The following is an 11,766-nucleotide window of genomic DNA, read 5'->3' as shown; positions in this document are numbered from 1 at the left end:
TTTAATTGCTACGTATGTTTAATTGTATGATTATGATTGATTATGTTTAATTTCTGATTTTTCCATTGTTAACTTTAATTTCACATTATTCCTCACAACGAGTCAGTCACTTCACCAAAAAAAGGTTTGACATATACATCAATTTTATATAAAATGATTAGCTTACTATAATAACTAACAAAATGATCAACTTCATTTTTCAAATTCAAGCAAAACCTACCGAAAATATTAAGAAAGTTGATTCAAAAAATAAACCCACCGCACCGCAAATGCAGGTTCGTGGTAAAATATTTATTCAATCACTAATTTATTTAGCTGCTTCTCCTAAAATAAATCTGCCAAAGATCCATCTGCTTCTCCTAATCCTAAATATGTTTCTCCTAAATCTACTAGAAATTCGCCGCACCGCAAATGCAGGTTCGTTGTAAAAATAAACCTGCCGAAATTCAAAAACTGAATCGTGGAAAATCAATTGTTGCTCCTAAAATAAGTCATCAACGCCTTTCTCGATTTGGATTGTGTCTTGACATACAAGCAAAAATGAATATAGATAGCAATGATGCACGTATCATACACATGGAGAAAAGCATTTACAGAGATGAGTATGAAGAATTACTTGATACTTCTCAATCATAATGAGCTAAGTGCTACTATCATCAGCATATAAGTTAGGTAATGTAAAATACTTTATTTAAGATAAAAATTACTTTTAATTGCATCACTGCCACATTTATTGGTAATTAATCTAATTTTATATTCTCATCGAAGGTATTTGTATGAAAAGTTAGTGTGCATGTGCAAATTGACAGATAGATTTTCATTCTTATCTCCGCATAAGCTATCCATGTCTAAACTAGATCCAATTAAAGTAAAAAAATATGGCGTTGATATACTTTTAGAAAATAAAGAGAATGGTAAGTTGTTTCTTGATATATATGTATATATATATATAAATATATATAATTCATGATACTTAGATATTCTTTATCTATATCTTTTTTAATTTATGATACTTTATCAGTTGTGTAAACAAATTTTGCCAACTAAATTTTTGTTGTTCTAGGCAACATTAGGTGTTGTTTTCCATCAGTGCCACCTCTGAAATTATATACTAATTAGATCCACTGCACGATCTTTATAACAATCAATTGGATATAAAGAATATCTTAGATACGTGAGTAATATTCATTTATGTTTATACATATATAAATAATGTGTTTGGTAATTGAATAATAATCACATTTATTTGATAATGCTTTACAAGTTTTCCGCACTCAAAGGGGTGTGATAGCATTTCAGCAAGTGTACTGAATTGTTGCAAGTAATAATTAAAACGGTAGTACCGAGTGTCGAACTCAAGGATTACGTTTTACTATTGAATTATATTTAATTACTAAAACTGAACAAAAAGTTTCTGAATTGATTGTAATAATATTTAAAATTAACAATGGTAATAAAATTGATCCCTTATACTAAGAAAAATGTCAGAGATGAATTTCACTTCAAATTCAACCTTGATGTCTAATTTGATCCAAGTTACTGAATTTCTTTATTGAATTATGAGCGAATTCTCTTTATTATTCTTTACGTAATGTCTTAGTGACAAAACCTTTAATTCCAAAGTAACCGTATTTACTTAGTGGATTTAAGATTAGAATTAAGCCTTACTGTACAGGAATTCTCTTGTTAAACTATTGTCTTTGCAACTAATTTAATTGGTTTCATTACCTGCATTTATCCCTAGACTACAAATTCGTGAATTTCTCATCTCACGCATCCTTAAAGTCCACTTTCGTTTTAAAATACGAATCTTATAACATTTTAATGTTGATCAAGAAATAAAAAGCATTAAGCACAGAGATGAGAAAAATAATTCAATAAACTCATTCATATAACTAGAAATCAAATCAGAAAAATAAGGATTTCATCTTATTACACATCCCTAACAAATAGGGTTTAATTACTCATAAAAAAGATAGAAAAGATAGATATTAGAGAATAATTACAAGAAATATTTCATGAATGATTCTTGATAAAGCTGTTCCAATGGTGTTAGAAACGATCGTATTTGAGTTTATATGTTAGGGCACAAGTCTCCAAAGTTCCCAATAGTAAAAAAGATACCTAGAAAGCGAGAAAAATGTGTTTTTAATGTATTTTGATGCGCGCCACACACCCTGTAAGACCCATAGTCTTAAATTCTAATTTAAGTATTTTGGTGTAATTTGGTAATGAACTCTGAGGCTTTTTAGCCAAGTGATTGATATTTTGTGAGTTTAATGCCCAAAAATATATTTTGATTCCCCGATTAAAATTATTCTTCGATAAATAAATTAGATTAAGTACGGTGAATCTTTTGTCGAAGAATTTATTTATGTTACGAAGAATTTAATACCGGGCAGTTTTGTTAAAAATATCTCGGGTTGCTGAAAATTTTATCTATCAATTGAGTTGCGACGAGAGTAGATATTTTTATCAAAATGGTTTGAGAAGTGATGGGAGGTGATGTGGAAATGATGATTTTTATAAATATCTAAAATATCTAGATATTTAGATATTTGTTTGGTTATATATATATATATATATATATAGGTGTGTTGGAAAGGAAAAAATGAAGGAAAAGGAAAAGGAAGGAAAATGAAAGAAAGAAAAGGAAAAGAAAGGAAACAGAAGAAAGAAAAACGCATGACCTTTCTTCCTCTCCCTGCCTCGCGAAATCCATTCTCCCTTCATCTTCTTTTGCTTTCTTTTGTTTTCTTTTTGCTTCAAGAAAAGAAATCCAAGGTGGGTGAGAAAGAAAAGTTTATTCTTTTTCCCTGATTCAAAAACGAAGGAAACTGGGCTAGGGGTTTTCAAAACCGTCAAACACAAACCTCCATATTTCTTCTAGATCTAAGCTTTATTTTGCGAAGAGATAGAAGATAAAGTTGCTCATCTTCCCGCTACGGAGCTAGTGAACTAACTTTTGAAGCGACGACGCGAGCAGAGATTTTATCGGAATTGATCGCGGTACTGTAATCGCTCGTTAAAGCTACCGTTAAGAAAAGAACTCCTTCCAAACTTTTAGTTTTCGTTTAGGGCATTATTTGTGATTTTATGGGAAAGAAATTTGATGTATTTGATGTGTGAATTTTTAGAAAACGAATTTAATGCGATTATGTGTCTTTTTGAGGAAAATAAATTTGATGTGTTTGAGGTGTGGTTTTGTGAAAATTAATTTGGCATGAGTTATGTTTGAATTTTGTGGAAATTTATGGGTGATTGAAGATTGAGATTGGTGTGGTTTTTGTGGAATTTGAATTGATCGAATTTAATGTGAATTTTTTATTAAATTTGATGTGTGGTGGTGGAAAATATATGTTTGAGTATGCTCTGTGTTCCTCGGTAAATTGTATTGGTCTGTGATAGGCGGTACATTTACGATTTATGTTGTATTTTAGTAAATCGTGTTGACCCATGATAGATGGCACCTCGGTAAATTGTATTGGTCTGTGATAGGCGGTACATTTACGATTTATGTTGTATTTTAGTAAATCGTGTTGACCCATGATAGATGGCACCTCGGTAAATTGTATTGGTCTGTGATAGGCGGTACATTTACGATTTACGTTGTTTTTTAGTAGATGGTGTTGACCCGTGATAGGTGGCACTTGGGTAAACAATACTGGTTTGTGATAGGCGGTACATTTATGATTTACACTTTTTAGTAAATCGTGTTGACCCGTGATAGGTGGCACCTCGATAAACAGTATTGGTCTGTGATAGGCAGTACGTTTACGATTTATTTTTAGTAAACTGGGCTGACGCGTGATAGGTGGCACATCGGTAATTAGTACTGGTGTGTGATAGGTAGTACAATTATGATTTACGCTCCTTCGAGGATGGTTTTAGTTGGAATTCCGGAATTCATACAGTTTGACATATACGCATTGCATTAGGGTGCTTGGCACGCGAGTCATGTTTGATATACTGTGATGATTATATATGTATGCTCAGTTGTTGTTGTGATTGTGGCGTAATTGGTAAATGTGATTGTTTGGATTTGTGTGTAAGTGTTGATTGATTGCGAAACCATTTAAAAACTGAATTCTGCACTTTTTTGATGTTGTATTTGAATACAAGTAGGTTGTAGTCGAATATAGTTGTTCTAGTTTTGCTACTGACTTAGCATTTGTATTCGACTACAAGGATGCTGTAGTCGAATACAGTTTGCTGATTTTTCACTATTTTTGCACTTGTATTCCGCTACAATAGTACTGTATTCGAATACTGTATTCTAAAATAGTACTGTATTCGAATACATGGATGTTGTATTTGAATACGACCATGTAGTTGTGTTAAAAAATTCATTTTTCAACTTGTTTATGCATGTTTGACATATGAAAACCCTTTCAAGGAGTATGCTAAGATGAAATGTTATTTTGTGCATTTAAAATTTAAATGCTAAGTGACATTTGATAATTTCGGTTGGTGACCTTTACAATTATTGTGGATATCTAGGCTTTGCCCTCATATGAGAACCAGGATCGTCCTACCGGGTAGTGCCCTAGAGATGGACACGTAGTTAGACATACCTGACTGGTATTGTGTCAGAAGGATCTTGCGGGGAGCGTGGAGATCACCCAGGTTGTAAAGTTTTTTGAAGCATGATCAGATTAGATGGTTGTATAGGGGATATACGTCTTTCTCTTGTGGATGTATTTATTTCAATTTGGAAGACTGTACCTATACCTCATATTGTCAGCTAGACTTTTATTTTGATGGGTCCATGCACCACTTATTTTCAACTAGCCCCGATGTATTTTGTTGTTTAAATACTTTGAATATTTGTTTCAAAAACTATTTCCGCTGCTTGTAAATATGGTTGACTTTTGTCGTTATGTTACGACTTAAATATTTTATCCAAAAGTATTTATTTCTTTAATTCTTTACTTTATGAATTTGTTTTAAAAAAAAAAAAACGGGCTGCTGCACGCCCCAGGCGCACTTCAAGTGCAATCTGGCAAATCCAGTGGTGCAAAAATGCGCCACAGGCGCGCCTCAAGTGCACAACATATTTTGTCTGGTGTTTAGTGCATGTTTCTTCTCTTTTGAGTCAGAATTTCGTTCTGGTGTCTTCATGAAAGGTGTAGCTATGAATCGTAGCTTTAATTTTCACTTGGTTTGACTCCAATTGGACATCTACAACTCCAGATATGGCTGAAATACTCCACATAGGTCATGTTGATTTCTCATCAAAGTTCAACACTGCACTAATTCTAACTTGCATCACTTGTAATTTATGTGAACACTGATGCAATTTTATTTGGTCGTTTGAGCCTTTCTAACTGCCCTATGAAAATTTTATTCTTTACTAGCCCCTTTGAGCCTTTCCCTTTTCTTTTGGTTACTAGCCACACACACTCATTCCCTTAAGTCTCATTAGCGGATGGATCAGTTGGTTGTTTTTAATATTGATCTCTCACTAACCTATTTGTGTCTTATAAAAGGACTTATTATGTTTTGTACACACTTGAAACGTGAATAAAACAATGAGTTTCAATATCCTTTATCTTTATCTTCTTGTTGTTTATTTTATTTCATAAAATGTTATTAATTATCATTATTCTCTACTATATGAGTGATGACATGGTCAACTTAGAGGCAGGGCCGACCCAACATATTAGGAGGCCTAAAGCGAAACTATTAGACATGGCCTTTTAAAAAATTATTAAATATAATTTATTTAATAACTATAGAAAATTTCTTTAGTAGAATTAATAGTATTTTCAAATCTATTTTCTCTATATTTTCAAAAAATAAAACAAGACATTTCAACTGTTTTACAACAACATCAAGAACTCATGTAAAATTTTTCATCTTTTAGTTGAAGAAGAAAATAGTCTGTATACTATCACTCCAATAACTCGTGTTAGCAATATGCTCAGTACTTGTTTCATGATTTCTCAATTTATAACTAATATTTTGAATACAAGCAATGTGCTCATTTTTTTTCTCATAATTTCTCAATTTATAATTATTATTTCTCTCATCCCTACTATCTTTGTTAGCTAATTTAGTTGTATTAAGAAAAATATTAAATAATTTATAACAAAAATATGTTTTATTTAATTTATATAAGATTTTATCGGTTGATAGGAAAAGCTAAAACAAATGTTTCACTATGATATTTTACAAGGCTGAAAAAATATCAATCCAAATAAATTATGATTCTGTCAAAAATTGAAAATTAAATTTTTTTTTGAGGCCTTTCTTGTTTCTGTATATGTTAAAAGACATTTTATTATATATTATTGGGCCTTTATATCTTATAAAAATTTAACGTAAAAAAATAATTTTTGGCGAGGCCTAAAGCAAGGGCTTTACACGCCTCTCCTTTGGGCCGGCTCTACTTAGAGGTTGCATTCCAATAATGTTTCTTCTTATTATTATTATTATCTACTTATTTTCATGATTTTATTCGTTTTATTTCATATAAATATTTTATTTTTTCATGTAAATTTTGTTGAGAACCTTATCTTGTATAATTGTCATATTTTTCTATATTTATTCTTGTTAAATTTTGGAAGAATTTAACATTAAAAACATCGCTTAATGATTGCTCAAATAATGATTTTTCTTGATCATTGTTTATGAAGATCATATGTGATATAGTTCTTGAAAAACTAAAAATTTGAAATTAAAACATCTTTGATGGATTGCTCAATGAATGAATTATTCTTGATAATTGTTGATGAAGATCATTGTGATATAGTTAACTAAAAATAAATAAAAATTAAAGCATCTTGGAAGGATTGTTCAAAGAATGCATTCTTCTTGATAATTGTTGATGAAGATCATTGCAATATAGTTCATGAAAATCTAATATTCAAGCATCCCTATAAGATTGCTCAAAATACGATTCTTCTTAGCCATCGCTGAAAATTTTGGTATAGTTCTTGAAAAACTAATAATTTAATATTACATATCCTTATAGGATTGTAAACTATGTGATTTTCAATGGTCGTTTATGAAGAATTGTGTTTGAGTTTATGAAGAACAACTCATTTAGACAATTTGTGGTATGGTCTTTTCTATAATAAGTGAATCATAAGTGAAAGTGATAAAATTACCATTGATTAGGTATTAATGAATTATAAGTGAATGTGATAAAATCTCATTTAATACATTTGTGGCATGGCCTTTTCTATAATAACATCACAAGTAATGTAGACGAGCAATATAAAGATATCATTTTACGAGAAGCAAACATATATGAATTAGTGGTATGGTAAGTTTCTCAAGAATTAAATTTAAATTCTAACTTATTATTTTTTATGTTACCTCAATATTTTAACATATGGTGAATAATAATGAGCACATAACTCATGACTTATAACTGAAAAAATAATTAATTGAATTTAAAGTATTTGATAAATTTAGCTTTTAATAATATAAAAGGACATAATTATATTTATCTCATTTATCAATTTTGAGGTAGAAAAAAAAAACAACAAAACTCTAAAATAAAAAAATAAAACTGAACCATGCATTCATTTACTTTTTATTTATTTATTACTATACAAACATAAATTTGAAGAATTATCTAAAAGTTTAGCAAAATCCATGTTTATAAATAGTAATCGTAAAGGTAATGTGATTCATTTCATGTTTACAATTGACATAAAAAATGAATTTAACTTTATCGCAATACCTTAATCATAAATATGGCAATGTATACCTTGTAATTTGTGTCTGATAAATTTCTTATAAGATGAATAATATGAAAGTTCATCTTTTTTTTATAGTTATTCACTGGGAGGAATTAAAGAAACTAAGTCTAGCTCTATTCACTGAGAGGAAGATATATCTGAAACAAGTTATGTGTACAAGTGGGTGATAGAGTGGTGAGTGAGTGGGAGAGTTATTTTTTATTACATAAAGATAAAAAAATAATAAAAATAAAATAATAAGATTATAAGTGGAAGAAAATATAAAATGTCATAAATTCAAACACTACTTAAAATAGCGTAGCAGAATAAGTTATAAGCTGATGAAAAAAACTTATTTACTAAACACATTTCATTTAATCCAACAAGTTTATAAACTAATTTGATGTTACCAAACAATATCAATATGTGGTTGATAGAGACATTTCAAACCCATCCTAATTTGGACTACATCTAGGAACATTAGTTAGAGTCTCAAACCATTTTTCTTTATTAATGGATGGATGAAACATAAAGAATTTAAGAAGTTTGTATTTGAAATTTGGAACTCCGTTAATATAACAAGGAAAGACTTTTTCTAGAAAGAAAAGTTATGATATCTCCAAGGTATGGAACAAATATGTCTTTGTTTGGATTTATTTGTGTATAGAAAAGGATGTAGAAAACATAAACTCTCTGGATAAAATAGATTTTTGTCTTTGGATGGAGGTTACTACTTGATAAATTGCCCACACAAATTGAATTAGCCAAGAGAGGTGTAGAGTTAGGTTTTCACAATTTAGGTTGTGGTTTTTGCTTTTCCAATCTTGAATCAACTTTATATATATTTATGTTTTTCAATGTTATTTTGTAGGTGTGAAATATTTTTGCTTGGTTAAGAATTAATCATTTCATTGAAGTGGAGGTGGTTGCCCATTTTTTGAAATATTTGACTTCTTGCAAGAATTGCACTTTTTCTTTCTCTTTTCTTGTTCTGCCAAAGTTTTTGTTGTTGTTTTTTTTTTCTTCATTTCTCCTTCTCTCCTTTATTCTTCTCTATTTTACCATTTTTTCATCTCTCTCTTTCTCTTTCTGTTTCTACGTTTTCCACTTCCTCCCTTTTTTTTCTTTTCTTTTTTTTTTCTTCTCTTTTTTCTATAGTTTATTAATCCCTCCTTTTCTTTCTTTCTTTCTTTATTATTATGATTATTATTATTATTATTATTATTATTATTATTATTATTATTATTATTATTATTATTATTATTATTATTATTATTATTATTATTATTTTTATTACTTCATGCAACCTTACTATCTCCTTAATAAATATCTTAGCCAACTTGAGGGGATTGAAGGTAGTTTTCACTAGAATAAAGTGGGTCGATTTAGTTAGTCGATCCACTATAACCCATATAGAATCGTACCCTGCTTGGGTACGAGGTAACCCTATTACAAAGTCCATGGATATCTTATCCCATTTCCACTCTGGAATATCTAATGGCTAAAGTAAACCTACAGGTCTTTGGTGTTCATTTGTAACCCTTTGACATACTAAGCATTGTGCAACATACATTGCTATGTCACTTTTCATCCCAATCCACCAATAGTTCTTCTTAAGGTCTTGATACATCTAGGTGGCACTTGGGTGAATTGATAATGCACTTTTATAGGTTTCCTCAAAAATCATCTTTCTCAAGTTTTCAGCATTAAATACACCAATTCTTCCTCTAAATATGATGATCCCATCTAAAGTGATGGAAAAGTTTGATTGAGTTATCTTGGACTATAACTCTTTATCATACTCTTGAGCTTCCCTAATCCTATCACGAAGATTAGAAGAGATTTCTATAGAGCATAATAGCATTCCTTCATCTAATGGTATCATGTTTAGGTTAAGGTTTCTAAATTCTTCTAATAAGTTCATCTCATTAACCATCATGTAGGCTACATGGAGTAATTTTTTACTTAAGGCATCAGCGACCACATTTGCTTTACCTGGATGATACTTTAACTCAAAATCACAGTCTTTCAAAAACTCCATCCACCTGATTTGCCTCATGCTCAATTCCTTTTGGTCAAACAATTATTTCAAGCTCTTATGGTCACTAAAAACTTCAAATTTAGCTCCATATAAATAATATCTCCATATCTTTAAGGCAAATACTACGGCTGCTAACTCAAGGTCATGGGTAGGGTAGTTTTCCTCATAGTGTCTTAGTTGTCTAGAGGCATAAGCTACATCATAATCCTTTTAAGGATGCATCACAATATACTTCAAACCCTAAGGTTGAGTCGGGAATCACAAGGATAGATACAGTGGTTAAGTTTTCAACTCTTGAAAACTCTTCTCACAATCTTCATCCCATACAAAAGGGTTATCCTTTCGAGTGAGATGGGTTAAAGGTAAGGCTATTTGGGAAAAACTTCCTAATAAACCTACGATAATAACCAGCCATCCCCAGGAAGCTTCTAACTTCCGTAACATTCTTAGGTTGAGACCAATTCAAAACACTTTTGACCTTAGAAGGGTCAACAGTTACACCTCCTTGAGAAATCACATGACCCAAGAACTTTACTTAACTTAACCAAAACTCACACTTGCTTAATTTCGCAAACAATTTGTTATCTCTAAGGATTTGCAACACTATCTTGAGGTGTAATTCATGTTCTTTAAAATTTCGAGAATAAATAAGGATATCATCAATAAAGATTAGTACAAACTTATCCAAATAAGGTCTGAAGATGCAGTCCATATAATCCATGAATACGGCCAGATCATTGGTTACACCAAATGGCATAACTAAAAATTCATAGTGTCCATACCGTGTTATGAAAGCTGTCTTTTGAACATCTTCAGACTTTATTCGAATTTGATGGTATCCTAATCTAAGGTTGATCTTTGAAAAGATGGTGGCTCCTCCAAGTTGATCTAACAAATCATATATCCTAGGGATATGGTTCTTGTTTTTAATGGTTACTTTGTTGAGTTGCCTATAATCTATGCAAAGTCTCATTCCTCCATTTTTCTTCTTAACTAACAAAACTGGAGCACCCCATGGAGAGACACTCGGCCTTACAAAACCCTTAGTTAAGAGATCCTCTAATTGAACTTTTAGTTATTTTAACTCTAGAGGTGACATCCTATAAGGATTAATGGAAATTGGTTTAGCACCAGGAACTAGGTCTATGGAGAACTCAATCTCCCTCTCTAGAGGTATGCATATTATATCTTCTAGGAAGACATCTAAAAATTCATTCACAATTGGAATTGTAACGACATCAAGTTTAGGTCCCGAATCTGAAGATGATGTTAGTAGAAAACCTTGACCCCCACTACATAGGCATTGTGTAAGACCCATAATTTTAAAGTACACTTTATGTACTTATGTATATTTTGGATTTTGGCTCGGAGGCTTTTTAGCCAAAGTTAATAATATTTTGGGGTTTTTATGATCAAAAAGATATTTTAATGCCGATTAAAATTTCTCGTCGATAAATAAATTGAAATTAACTGCGGTGAATCCTTTACGGAGAATTTAATGTGTTTCGTGTGAAATGGTAATTTAACAAATATCTAGATATTTTGAGATATTTGTTAAGTTATGTTTGTTTGGAGGGAAAAAGAAAGGAAAACTAGAAGGAAGGAAAAGGAAAAGAAAAGAGTATATAAAGGAAGGAAGGAAAAAGGAAGAAAGGAAAAACAAAGGAAAGAAAAAGAAAGGAAGGAAAATAATAAAACTCCATCTTCTTCCTCTCTGCTACCCGCGAAGCTTCTCCCTCCTTCCTCCATTGTTGTTCATTTTTGCTTCCTTTGCTTTCCTTTGAATTTGAAAATAGAAACCCAAGGATTAGTGAGTAAGAGAGCAAGGTTTTCTCAGCTTCATACTCCCTCTTTGATTCGAAAACGAAGTAAAACGGTATTTGAGATTCAAACACAAACCTCCCCGTTTCACCTAGATCTAAACGTCGTTTCAAGAAATGCTAGAAGGGAAGGTTGCTCACCTCCGTGCTACGGCGCTAGTGGACCAGTTTTGGAAGCGGTGTTGCGAGCGGAAAATTTACCGGATTTACTCAC

The sequence above is a fragment of the Cicer arietinum genome, chromosome 6 (genome assembly GCF_000331145.2).
Source record: "Cicer arietinum cultivar CDC Frontier isolate Library 1 chromosome 6, Cicar.CDCFrontier_v2.0, whole genome shotgun sequence".
NCBI classification, from domain to species: domain Eukaryota; kingdom Viridiplantae; phylum Streptophyta; class Magnoliopsida; order Fabales; family Fabaceae; genus Cicer; species Cicer arietinum.
The sequence above is the reverse complement of the archived record's forward strand: the minus strand, read 5'-3'. Positions refer to the sequence as shown.